This window comes from Lepidochelys kempii, chromosome 3 (genome assembly GCF_965140285.1).
Source record: "Lepidochelys kempii isolate rLepKem1 chromosome 3, rLepKem1.hap1, whole genome shotgun sequence".
In the NCBI taxonomy this organism is placed as follows: Eukaryota; Metazoa; Chordata; order Testudines; family Cheloniidae; genus Lepidochelys; species Lepidochelys kempii.
Window position 1 is genome coordinate 7,018,913 of NC_136382.1, and position 13,577 is coordinate 7,032,489.

A 13,577-nucleotide genomic window follows, 5' to 3' on the forward strand; every position below is an offset into this window, starting at 1 on the left:
TTCCTGGAAGAGAGAGCTGAAACTCTGAGAAACCCTGGTGCAATTAAGAAAGGTCACAGCAGTAATTGGTTTCAGAGTAGCAGCCGTGTTAGTCTGTATCAGTAAAAAGAAAAGGAGTCCTTGTGACACCTTAGAGACTAACCAATTTATTTGAGCATGAGCTTTCGTGAGCTACAGCTCACTTCATCGGATGCATGCAGTGGAAAATACAGTGGGGAGATTTTATATACACAGAGAACATGAAAAACTGGGTGTTACCATACACTACAAAAGGGTTTTTTCCCCCCTACCAGCAGGAGGTGCCACAAGTCCTCCTTTTCTTTTTGCGAACACAGACTAACACGGCTGCTACTCTGAAACCAGCTATTACCAGCAGGAGACCAGAGGCGGGGGGGGGGGGGAGGGGGAGGGGGACTTTTGTAGTGATAATCAAGGTGGGCCATTTCCAGCACTTTACAAGAACAGTAGGAGGGGAAATAAACATGGGGAAATAGTTTTACTTTGTGTAATGACACATCCACTCCCAGTCTTTATGTAAGCGGGGGAACAGTCCCGCTCTTGTGGGGAACTTTCCTTGCTTCTGCACTACCCCGGTGAAGTGGGCCAGCAAAAGGATCTGAGTCCTCACTCCCACTTCCTTTACCCAGTGGCCTCCCTGCTCTTGAGGAGTCCCCTTCCACTCTTCTGTCTGGCAGAGTCCTCGTAACCCCAACAAGGCTGGGCCCAGGATTCCTGGGGGGCTCGACCCCCAACCCTGCTGTGGTCACCTAGGACAGGGGCTAGGGTGTCCCCACTCCGAGGTACTCTCTCTGCACTGGGCACTTCTCTGACCCACTGACCATTACATACAACTTAAAGCAAATGCAAGTTATTTAATCAACAATTAATTTTAAAAAGAATAAGGAATAATGGGAAAGGTTAAAGGAAACACATCACCCCACTCTGCAGCAGGGAATATCACAAACAGTGTCTCTGGAACGTCAGGGCCGTTCACAGTCTGCTCCTTGTAAGTCCCAGGCCTCCTTCTCAGGCCCTGGCTGTGCTGCAGGGATGCTGTGGGTGGTGGCCACACGCCCGCAGGCTCTAAGTGGCAGGACCCTTCTTCCCAGTGTCACCCCAGCCCTGTCGGGGTTACGATCCAAGCCTGGCCTGCAGAGCCCCTTGACTGAGGCGTCTCCCTGTGCTGGGCCCGCTGCCCAGGGTCCCCCTCGCTCTCCCCAGCTGCTCACCGCACCCAGCTCCGGACTGCTCCAGCCGCAGCTCCACCACTCGGTCTCTGCTGCTCTGCCTCCCGCTCCCTGGGCTGCTTCTTTGGCCCCTCTGGCTCTGGTTGCTGCAGCTCTGCTCCCAGGACAGGTCTGCTCTCTCGGGGCTGCTTTTCTGGTCCCTCTGGATCTGGCCCAGCTCAGCTCCCCAGCTCAGCTTGGGGCCCTGCTTTCTCCTTAGTTCGGCCCCACTCTGTCTGACCCAGGCAAGTCCCGCTCACCCGGAGGACGGGACCTCCCTGGCCTCCTGACTCCCTGATTAGCCCGCCCGCCCTGTCATTCAGGCTGACCTGGAGCATTGGCCTCTCCCCACTGTTCCTGGGGGCTGTCAGTCTCACGGTCCTGAGTCCCCATTGACCCTTCCCCTTTTAGTACTGGGAGCTAGTAACTAGAACACCCCCGCTGAAGGTTAGTAAAGGGACAATAGTCCCCTTACATTTATTCAAGCCTAAGTTAATTGTATCCAGTTTGCAAATTAATTCCAATTCAGCAGAAGTTGCTTGCCTCTGGAGTCCAAACAAACTGGCTTTGCAGGCAACCAGCACAATCAGGCGCAAAGCGCAAACAAACAACCATGGCGGGTATCATCAGCAATTATTTCTGAGGCTAAGAGCTCAGGGCCTAACCTAAACCGATTTGACTAGCACCTGGAGGAAGCCTGCTGCCTATTTCCTTGGGATGGATCATGGGGGAAAGACTAACGCACATAATAAAAGAGTAAAGCCTCAGCCGCTGGAATTGGCTGCACTATGATTGATGGGTAAGGGCATCGGAATGAAGCGAGCCCTGGCCCCATTGTAAAAGAGGCGAGAAATCAAGGCTTTTCGCAAGCCCTTTCGATTCTTTAGTCATAAACCGTAACCTTAAAAGAGACCCAGGGCGTAATATACACCAGTGGGGGAGGATTTCATTCCCTTACTTGGGAGAAGTAATGTGCTGAGTGGATTTAGTGCTTGAGAAAGTGAGTGACTATGGTCGTGGCTGGAATGAGGTGTAGCGAGGGCGTGGCTGCACGGGTGTGTTTCACTCTTGATCTGCAGCACACCCTGCTACTCGGGTGCTATTCCCACACAGCGCTGCCCCGCCATCCCGATCGGCAGCCCTCTCTGCTATTTCAGCCCTGAGCTCGCCAACGCACCACAGTTCTCATCTGCCACACAGCTCAGTCCTGGGCAACGCATTGCCCACCCTGATCTACAGTACGCACGGCTGGGCCACTCCTGGTTCCCCCACAGTTCTGCAAAAGCCTCTGGGGTCTGATTTTCAGCCCTCCCTGCGACTCCGATCCCAGGCTCTCACATAGCTCTGATCGTGGTCCTAAATCCTGACCTGCAGCCTCTGATCGCCAGGCTGACGTGGAGAGTGAAGCGAAGCCACCCAGGACCATCCTCATCCTCTCCACGCTGCACCACGTCCCTCCATCCCAGCTGCTGAATCACACTGCCCCAAGACACTCAGCCTCCACACCACACCCCCATGGGGAAGAGACTCTGCATTATATCAAGAGAAGCAGCCACTGTACGTCTTGAGCCTTCTCCCTTCACTGCCCATCTCCCTGCCCTGACATGGGATAGCAGAGCACGAGCTGGGTTGTAGTTACGGTGGACACCAGCTTTCTATTTAAATCTATACAAGCCGAATGCTCCCCCTGCATCCAGGGTGCTGCGTTTGTCAAGGGAGACCTCAGGAATGAGAAAAGGGAGAGGCTGTGCAAAAGGCAGCGGAAACAAGGGTCAAAGTGGAGGAGTGGGGCCACAGTGCTTATCCCTAGCTTGATAATGTGGTCTAGTAGCCAGGGCTCCAGGCTAATCCCAGCTCTGCCACTGACTTCTTGTATGAACTTGGGCAAGTCCCTTAACTATCACTGGATGCTGTAAAGCTTAATGCATTCATGATTTTCAATTGCAAAGAATTATTTATACTAAACGTATTTTATTTTCTAGTGTGGCTTTTTCTTTTTTTTAAGTCCTCTCGACAAGAAACTAATGTGCAAACGATTCTGGCAAAGAAGTAAAGCAGCAGAAAATATTACCATGGCAGCCAAACCAAACAAAAGGAAATTGAACTACTGGAAATTACATTCAGACCTGCAGGAACAAGGCTGCTCGCCTTGTGCCGCTCGTGGATCTCGGACTAGTGTGTGAGCTCAGAGTCTGCCCAGCTGGGTATTTAAGCCCACAAAGACACAAACCTCTGCTAATTGAGAGTGTGTGTTGATCAAGCTCCTGTCAATGCAGTCAAAGAAATCACCAGCTACACAAAGTTCCGCACTACCACCAGATGATACAATACACAAAGAAATCACAGACTCTTCATTTCCATAGCAACCTTCCTTTCACTCCCTCGCAATACACCCCTCAAATCCCTCTCTTGTGCACAGACATAAGGTGGGCACGACTGGGTTTACTTACGTAGCAGTGAAGAAAAGTTCCCTCCATTGCAGGCAATTTATTGGGTGAAACTCTAAGGCCTGTGGTATGTAGTAAATCAGATTAAATGTGAAATCTGTGAACTATGACCCCCATCAAGGTTCAATTACTTGTTCCCCACCAGACACACTTTCCCTTTATTTCTCTTTGTGAAAGGCATATACATTCTTTGTGAATTCCCAGCTCCCTGAGAGATCCCTTCATGCATAATTATTACCTAACATACAAATATCATAGGTTGCAATGAGATTTCTGGTATTCAGGATCTTGTATCCTGGGAGATTTCCAGAGACCCAAGAAGAACTACGAGGATGAGACAGGTTAGGGGAAGAGGAGACGGGGTCGGTGGTGTTTGGCCAGTGGACAGAGGTGCAAAACGTCATGCTCCCATCTGTAACTAGATCAGTTGGTAAATAAAGATGAAAGGAAAATGAAATGAGAACAGAAATAGGGATTTTATTCTCATGATTTTCAGTGCAGTACTGTAACCCATTTTACGACATTTTCAGCCTTTTATTTGTAACAGGACTTGGACTCATTCTGCGATCGTGGGCTTCCTGAAGCAGGGACTGTCCTTCTTGGAAGGGCTTGGAAAGGGGGTGATACCACAAATAAAAAAAATACACTATTCATCTGAGGGCTCAATGCTGCCCCCCCATTCATCCATTCCCATGGCCCCCATTGCTATGGAATGTGAGCATCTCACAAACACAAATTAATTTACATGCCCCAGCCACCAGGGAGGTAGGTCAATGTAATTATCCCCATTTTACAGAGGGGGAAACTGAGGCACAGTGACCTTGGGCAAAGTGACATGGGAAGTCTGTGACAGAACCAGGAATCGAACCCAGGTCTCCCGGCTCCCACGCCTGAACATTTGTAGGTGCAGAGAGCTCTCTTGTCACTGGTGTGGCTCCACTGAAGAGAGAGTGTGAGTGTGAGTGTGTGTGAGTGTGAAAGAGAGAGAGAGCCAGGCTGAGGGTGAGGGTGGGAGCAAGGCCAGGAGAGCTACGGAGACTTTTTTTCCCAGCCTGAAATCACAGCCACGACGCCGTTTCAATATTGTTCGTACCCCGGTAGCGATACCCCATGGAGGTGCTTGGCTGGGACGCCGAGGAGAGGACTTGCCTCTTCGGGCTTGTCTACCCTTGAAGTGCTCCAGGACAGCTGCAGCTGGACTGCTGCAGTGCTTCAGCGTAGACACGACCTATGTCCACAGGAGGGGTTCTCCCATCGGTGTGGGTACGACCCCTCCCTGAGAAGTGAGAGCTAGGTCCGTGGGAGAATTTTTCCATTGAACTAACCCGCCTTAAGTATGTCGCTCAGGGGGGTGGATTTTTCACACCCCTGAGCAACGTAAAAGCTGGGTTGACCTCACTTTTTAGAGTAGGCCTGGGCTTAGTCAAGCATGGAGCTGGTCAGGAATTTACCCAGCTGCCATATAATTCCAGGGAGCTGCATTCCCTTTTTCAGAAAACGTTGTTCTCCAAATCCAGGCCCATCCCAGCAGTAGCCCTATGTTCGTTAATCGCCTGCTAAGAACTTCTCAACCAGCCTCTTAACACCTGCTACTGCTAATCAACAGCATTTCCGAGCTGCAGTTATGGAGACCTACACAAACAGCCTGGGATGAGTCAGGTTTTTAGAAAAAGATAAATAATTCAGAATTCAATTATGCCCACAATAGTACTAATACAGTTTGGGTGTTTCGATCAAACTGTTTTACTCTTTATTAAAGCACGAATGTTAAGCTAACATCAGCATTCAGAGTCAAAGCCGTGTTAGCCTGTATTCGCAAAAAGAAAAGGAGGATTTGTGGCACCTTAGAGACTAACCAATTTATTTGAGCATCAGCTTTCGTGAGCTACAGCTCACTTCATTGGATGCACACGAAAGCTGATGCACAAATAAACTGGTTAGTCTCTAAGGTGCCACAAGTCCTCCTTTTCTTTTTGCTAACATCAGCATGTCTCCCGCCATTCCCCCTATTCCTACACCAGTGAAACTGCTCTCCAAAAAGAGCACTCCCATTTCTCCAACTGTCTGGTTTCCAAAAGATGTTGCTGTTCCCCAAAACAAGTGTACCAAAAACGCTCGTTCTCAGCAATGCTCACTTGTTGACATCACAAATGTCCACAGGAAAGGGTCAGTTTTGACAACTCTCTCCATTTTAAACATTTGGGCGTGGGAGGGGAGAGTTTCAAAATTGTTGAAAGGTCCCATTTTGATATTTTTTAATAAAAAGGTTTCATTTTCCAGTTCACAACAACAACTTTTGTGTTTTGAAATTTTAACTAATTTGTACTAAAAAGAAAAAAGAGGGCTACAAAAATTAAGAGGTCAAAATCAAAAGAAAACATTTTGAAAGTATCAAAAAGAAATATTTCAGTTGATTACATTGATTAAAAACTGACTCACCGATAAGTCTTAAAATAGAACTGTGAACAGGGAACTGTCGTCAAGTGGGTCTGTTTCCGATGGGGTCCCACAGGGAGCAGCCCTTGGCCCTATGCTTTTTAACATCTTTATCGATGACCTGGAGGAAAACCAAAAATCACCACAGATGAAGTTTGTAGATGACACAAAAACTGGGGGAGTGGTAAACAAAGAGGATAGGCCACTAATTCAGAATGATTTCGATCACTTGATAAACTTGGTGCAAGCAAACAATATGCCTTTTAATGGGGCTAAATGTAAATGTGTCCCTCTAGGAACAAAGACTGCAGGCCATACTTACAGGCTGGGGGACTCTATCCTGGGAAGCAGGGACTCTGACAAAGCATGGGGGGTCATGGGGGATAATATGCGGAACATAAACTCCCAGTGTGATGATGTGGCCAAAAAAGCTAATGCGATCCTGGGCTGCATAAACAAGGCAATCTCTAGCAGGAGTAGAGAGGTAATTTTACCTCTTTATTTGGCACTGGTGTGACCGCTGCTGGAATTCTGTGTCCAGTTCTGGTGCCCACCATTCAAGACGGACGTTGATAAATTAGAGAGGGTTCAGAGAAGAGCCATAAGAATGAAACATTAGGAAATATGCTGTCTTATGAGCAATTCGAGGAGCTCAATCTATTTAGCTTAAAGAGAAGGTTAAGGGGTGACTTGATTATAGCCTATAAGTAGCTACACAGGGAACAAATATTTAATAATGGGCTCGTCAATCTAGCAGAGTAAGGTCTAACACAATCCAATGGCCGGAAGTTGAAACTAGACAAATTCAGACTGGAAATAAGGTGTAATTTTTTTTTTAAACAGTATGGGTAATTAACTAATGGAACAATTTTCCAAGGGTTGTGATGGATTCTCCACTAGGTCACACTGTCCTGTACCTTAGGGCTGCTATATGGACTCTGGCCACTAGGCCACGCTGCCCTGCGCTCAAGGGTCACTGTATTGACTCCAACCCTTGTATCTCATCGTGTTGAGGCCCAAGACAGTGTGATAGACTGTAACCGTGGTGTCAGCACATCCATCCACTATCCACCCTGAGAGGAGACGGAGTGTGCATACCCCACGACACCTCAGAATCAGTGAATTTATCCAATCTGGATTTTTTTTTTCCTTTTCAGATTATAGTCTCATGAAAAATTTTGAGATTTCAACTTTTTGTCCTGATTCAGGATGGGAAAAATGTTAAAATCTCAAAAATTCACAGGACAGGAAAAGCGTTTCCCACCCACTTCTAGGCATGCACTGCAGTGTCCAGTGAAGGGGATTTCATTGAATTATTGAAAAGACAATCGCTGTTCCACTTAAATATAAAGTTGTTCTTCCAGTGTTCCTTCAGCATGGAGGCCTCTTGTTAAGAGGACTGAGACAAGAGGAGAAAGATAGTCTTTGTGGTTAAGGCACTGGCGTGGGACTCCGGAGACCTGGCCTTCTATTCCTGGTTCCGGCGCAGACTTCCCATGTGACCTTGGGCGAGTCACTTAGACCTCACTTTTGAGAAGTGGGCACTGATTTCGGGTACCTCCAGCTTCCTGGCACCCACGTTAAAACAGCTAGGGCTGAGTTGCTAAGATCCAGCATTGATGGGATGGAAAATCAGGCCCACAGCTCGTGGGTATTTTTCAAGAATGTGGAACTTCCATCAAATGTTTCACAATTCTCCACATTTTCTGACCTGCTCAAAGGGTCTCAAGCCAAGTGCCCCACAACCAAGGTGTCCAGAAGTCATTCGCTGCTTCTGCAAATTTGGCCTGGGAGCTTGATTTTCATGGGCCCTGAGTAGGGCTCCATGTCTGTCACAGAGGCCGTGGAAGTCATGGATTCCGTGACTTCCTGCGACCTCCGTGATTTCTGCAGCAGCCAGTGCGGCTGACCCCAGGGCCATAGCTTCGCGTCCAGGTGTGGGCGTGCAGCACTTCTGAAAATCAGTCCCTTAATCCTTCTCTGCCTGAGCTCCTCCCCTGTAAATGGGCATAATAAACTTTCCTTGAGTCATTGTGTTGGGATTCCCTCCAAGACCTTTTCCATTCAGCTTATCCAGAACAGCCTGGCCAGTTCTGGGAACACTTCATCCAGTTCTCTGGGATCCAAAACACTCAGTTCGACTCTGGATTTTACCACTCAGGTTCCTTTATTTGGCATGCAGCAAAGCGAGGCTGAGTTGACCAGACTCAAGTGTAGGGGATGGGTATTCAGCGACCACACATCCAAAGTCACATAGGCAGCCTCTTCCTTTACATACATTTACACATTACACTGCATTTGCTATCCATTACACCACACATTTTTGGATTGGACTTTACAGGAACCAATCCCTGCTCTGTTCACCTGGAACCTGGTCTTTACATTCCAGGTTTATCTTGTCCACAGTCCTTAGCATCCAGGTGTTGCTGCTTATCTTAGCTAGCCCAGACCTCCTGACTCCAGCATAGTGTTTGTCAAGCCTCTCTTTACCACTTAACCTTCCATTCAGCTTCCCAATTATGCCCACTAAGAAATGAGGCAAGTTACTTACATCCAGCCAGGCCTAAATAAATCGTCAGGATAAATAGTTGGGAAGCTCTCGGATCCGACATGACTGAAGCAGTACATAGTAAGACAGTAGTTGCCTTCAGGTGATGACAAGCAATGGGACACATTATAAAAAAGAGAAGCTTTGTGAACCTTACCGAGCACTGGTGTCTTCCTGTGTTCTTACCAAGGAGAGCCAGTCTGTGAGTGAACTCAGACCTGACCCCGAGGATGGAAACACGCTTTGCTTGCCTACGCGGTAAGGCAGAGAGCTCTACACAGCCTTGGAGATTAATTTCTTTATAGTTGATGAAAACTGGGTGCCGCTGAAGAGGTTATAAAGGCATCTCTTATCCTGCCTCAGGGAGTTCTGGAACGGCCTTCGATAGATGCAATGGTACTGCGGCATTACAGCCAATTGCGGGTCCTTCGGCTGCACCCACAGAACTCCAGCAAAAGTAGCGAAGATGGGTTTCTGTTGTTAAGTTCAGCGGATCTATCTGAGCAGCCGGGGGGCAGAGCAGTTAAAAAAAGAGGCTCCCATTTTTACAATCATTTGTTGGACCATAACTGCACATGAAAACGAGGTTGTAAAAAGAAAGACTGTAAACATTTTAACACACACGCAATGATAAACATTCAGAACTTTAACAGTTATCATGTCAATTCTCTTCAACCTAGGAATAATTTTTAACTTCACAATAAATAAGAAGCCAAGGCTGAAATATCCAACCTCAGACATTTTTTGGTTTTCCAAGAGCAAATTATCTGATTAGATCAGGTGGGAAAAGAAGATATCTTTACGTATTCAAATGACTCAGTGTTCTTGATAGGTGTGAGCAGCTGAATGAAGGTGGAGGCTCGAGCAGAAATTACAGTCCAAACTGACCTTTATAACAGAATCACTTACTACCCTGGGGTAATCCAATCTATTTTGCCACCCAGGTGAGCCTGACTTTGTGATAAATGGCAAGAATCACAGCTACATTCAGGTTACTCCCAGTCCCAAAGGACCAGTCACTTATCCCAGGTCAGTTGCACCCTAGATCGCACAACAAAGATAAGGCTTGTAGCCAATCCTATAATAAATTATCTAAAGATTTATTAAACAGGAAAAGGAAACAAAGCTGTTATTTACAAGGTTAAAGCAGGTGAACGGATACACAAATGAGTTACAACCTTAAGTTTAAAAGGTAATAGAAACTTTATAATAAGCAAGCTCTATATGGCCTTCAGGGCTAACCCAGGGTAAGCAGCTGGGGATCCCTTGTTTATGCTTAGAGAACCTTGCCCCCCAGAGTCCAAGTAGCATAGAGATCCAGTTCCTTCTTGTTAGGGGTTTTTATTCCCTCCTCCCCCCACCCCCTCCATGTGTTCCTGGTTGCGAACTCAGCTGAGGAATTCATATGCATGACTCGTCATCTTGAGGGTAGGGGGCATGCACGGAAGTGCAGAACAGCAAAGTCTTTTGTCCTCTTTAATGTTCCACAATAGTCCACCTGGTGTCAATGGGCCGCCCTTCCTGGGCGGGACATCACACCTCCTGTTGGGTACCAGCCCTTTACACTATTTTGTGTCCCTCTCCTGTCTGGTGATTTACAGTGTCCCGGAAGCTTACCATACAAACGCTTAGAATCATAGAATATCAGGGTTGGAAGGGACCCCAGAAGGTCATCTAGTCCAACCCCCTGCTCAAAGCAGGACCAATTCCCAGTTAAATCATCCCAGCCAGGGCTTTGTCAAGCCTGACCTTAAAAACCTCTAAGGAAGGAGATTCTACCACCTCCCTAGGTAACTCATTCCAGTGTTTCACCACCCTCTTAGTGAAAAAGTTTTTCCTAATATCCAATCTAAACCTCCCCCACTGCAACTTGAGACCATTACTCCTCGTTCTGTCATCTGCTACCATTGAGAACAGTCTAGAGCCATCCTCTTTGGAACCCCCTTTCAGGTAGTTGAAAGCAGCTATCAAATCCCCCCTCATTCTTCTCTTCTGCAGGCTAAACAATCCCAGCTCCCTCAGCCTCTCCTCATAACTCATGTGTTCCAGTCCCCTAATCATTTTTGTTGCCCTTCGCTGGACTCTCTCCAATTTATCCACATCCTTCTTGAAGTGTGGGGCCCAAAACTGGACACAGTACTCCAGATGAGGCCTCACCAATGTCGAATAGAGGGGAACGATCACGTCCCTCGATCTGCTCGCTAGGCCCCTACTTATACATCCCAAAATGCCATTGGCCTTCTTGGCAACAAGGGCACACTGCTGACTCATATCCAGCTTCTCGTCCACTGTCACCCCTAGGTCCTTTTCCGCAGAACTGCTGCCTAGCCATTCGGTCCCTAGTCTGTAGCTGTGCATTGGGTTCTTCCGTCCTAAGTGCAGGACCCTGCACTTATCCTTATTGAACCTCATCAGATTCCTTTTGGCCCAATCTTCCAATTGGTCTAGGTCCTTCTGTATCCTATCCCTCCGCTCCAGCGTATCTACCACTCCTCCCAGTTTAGTATCATCCGCAAATTTGCTGAGAGTGCAATCCACACCATCCTCCAGATCATTTATGAAGATATTGAATAAAACCGGCCCCAGGACCGACCCTTGGGGCACTCCACTTGATACCGGCTGCCAACTAGACATGGAGCCATTGATCACTACCCGTTGAGCCCGACAATCTAGCCAGCTTTCTACCCACCTTGTAGTGCATTCATCCAGCCCATACTTCCTTGACTTGGTGACAAGAATACTATGGGAGACCGTGTCAAAAGCTTTGCTAAAGTCAAGAAACAATACATCCACTGCTTTCCCTTCATCCACAGAACCCTATGGGCTACAGACATTATAAGCGAAATTAATGCAAGCAGCAACTTTACAAGCATTTCTTAAACTCTAAACACGAAACACAGTCTTATCATTCTAAGACCTATTTTAACAATGCTAACGCACAGGGGAGCCAGACTGATTTCAGCAACGAATTCATTAGTGGTCAGTGAAGATATGGAGACCGTGACAGGAGGACAACAGGAAAGGCTGCTAGCGATCCAGCTGAGGTGGATCATATAAAGACATGCCATATAAATGACATGCCAAAAAAGACATGCCATAGACATGCCACCTCCTGAGAGAAGGGGAAATGTTGTTTCTTTTCCTCTTTACACCACACAGATAGGAAGAAAGCCCACAGGCATAGCTGGGTCCCAGATAACCATGTGTGCTAAATATACAATACAGTGAGCACCACTAAAAGGCTCACAGACTATTTAAATGGACACCACCCAATTCCTAAACACAAAAGGAAACATAAGTTAACGCCACTGACTGGAAGGAAGGGAGGGAGGTACAGCCAGCAGCATTCAGATGAAAAATGGCCCCCTTATCCTTCCCAGATGTAAAGGGCCAGCTACCAGAAGAGCACGATGGGAAAGTCTCCTGTCTACAAGGAGCACTCAGATACTATGGGGATGAGGGGCATACAAGTATCTGGATGGTAGACAGATAAATTGAGTACCCCACATGGAAGAGTCCAGGGGGTCCTGGGTGCCAGGGCCAAGGCATGGGTGGTGGGTATCATATGCAGGGGAAAGCTGTGCCTCCCCAAACAACCTGGCATAGCCCTGCCCACACTCCACCTCCACCTCCAGGCCCCCTTCTGCCTGCTGTTCCCATCTGCGGCTGAGAGGCTGGGGCAGGCAGGCTGTGGGCCGCAATGTGCACAAGACCCTTGAGCTGGGGCCATGCTATGCCACTCAGCTCATTCTCCCGGCACTGGGACCACACTGCCAGGCCCACCCAACTCTCCAGCCGCGCCCCCCCCCCAGCACTGAGGCTGGGGGCACTCCAGCTGCGCCACTTGCCCGCCTGCCCAACGCTGGGGCTGGGGGCTCTGCGGCCATGCTGCCTGCCAGGACACGTTCACCCACCATCCATGATGGGCAGCCTGGTCTAGGACTGAGCATCAGGCATGGGCCCAGGATCCAAGTAACAGGAACCAGGCCAGGTTGGAATGCCAGGAGATCAGAGTCAAGCAACAAGGCAGATGCCAGTATCAAGAGACGGCTACCAGGAGGCTGGGACCAGATGACAGTAGCGGAGGGCAGGAACCAGGAGTCAGGCCAAGTCAGGATACCACTGGGGCAGTCTCAAACAGCAGAAAGACACCAGATCAGCAGTCCATGGCTGGGTAGAACACAGCTAGTCAGACAACTGCCTCTTCTGGCTTAAATAGGGGCTTCAGCCCAATCAGGAGCCTTGGAGCTCTCCCAGACAGTATGTCTGGGTAGGGCTTGTGCCCCACTTGGCCCCCCATAGGGTCCTGGTCCCAGCAGCTGTGTGTGAGCTGCCAGGTCGAGGATTAGAGCATGGTGACTCCCAGGACTCCTATGGACCCTGGTTTAAGTCCTGCAGGCCCTGGCTCTGGGTGGTCACCAGCTGCTCTGGTTCACATGTAGGAGCAGGGGAGAGCTGGTAGAAGCCATGTGATTCTCAGGGTTGCTACCTTCCCCCAGAATTCGGGAGGTATTGGCTGAATTTGTGGGGGTTGTTTGACAGCAGAACTCAATGGGGGCAAAACTACTGCAAAGAGAAATCACAGGGGCATCGTACAGCTCTACCTAGGAGTAGATGGCAACCTTGGGAGTCAATGGAAATAATCCAGGTGTGTTTGGCTGACATCTGGGAACTAGAGAGGATAGTAATATTAATTGTTTCTAATTCATAGATTGCAAGCCTAGAGGGACCATTGTGATCATCTCATCTGACTGCCCGGATAACACAGACCAGAGAACTGCCCCACAATAATATCTAGAGCTGATCTTTTAGACAGACATCTAATCGGGATTTGAAAATGGTCAGTGATGGAAAATCCACCAATGATTAATTACTTTCACTGTTAAAAATGTATGCCTTATTTCCAGTCTGAATGTGTCG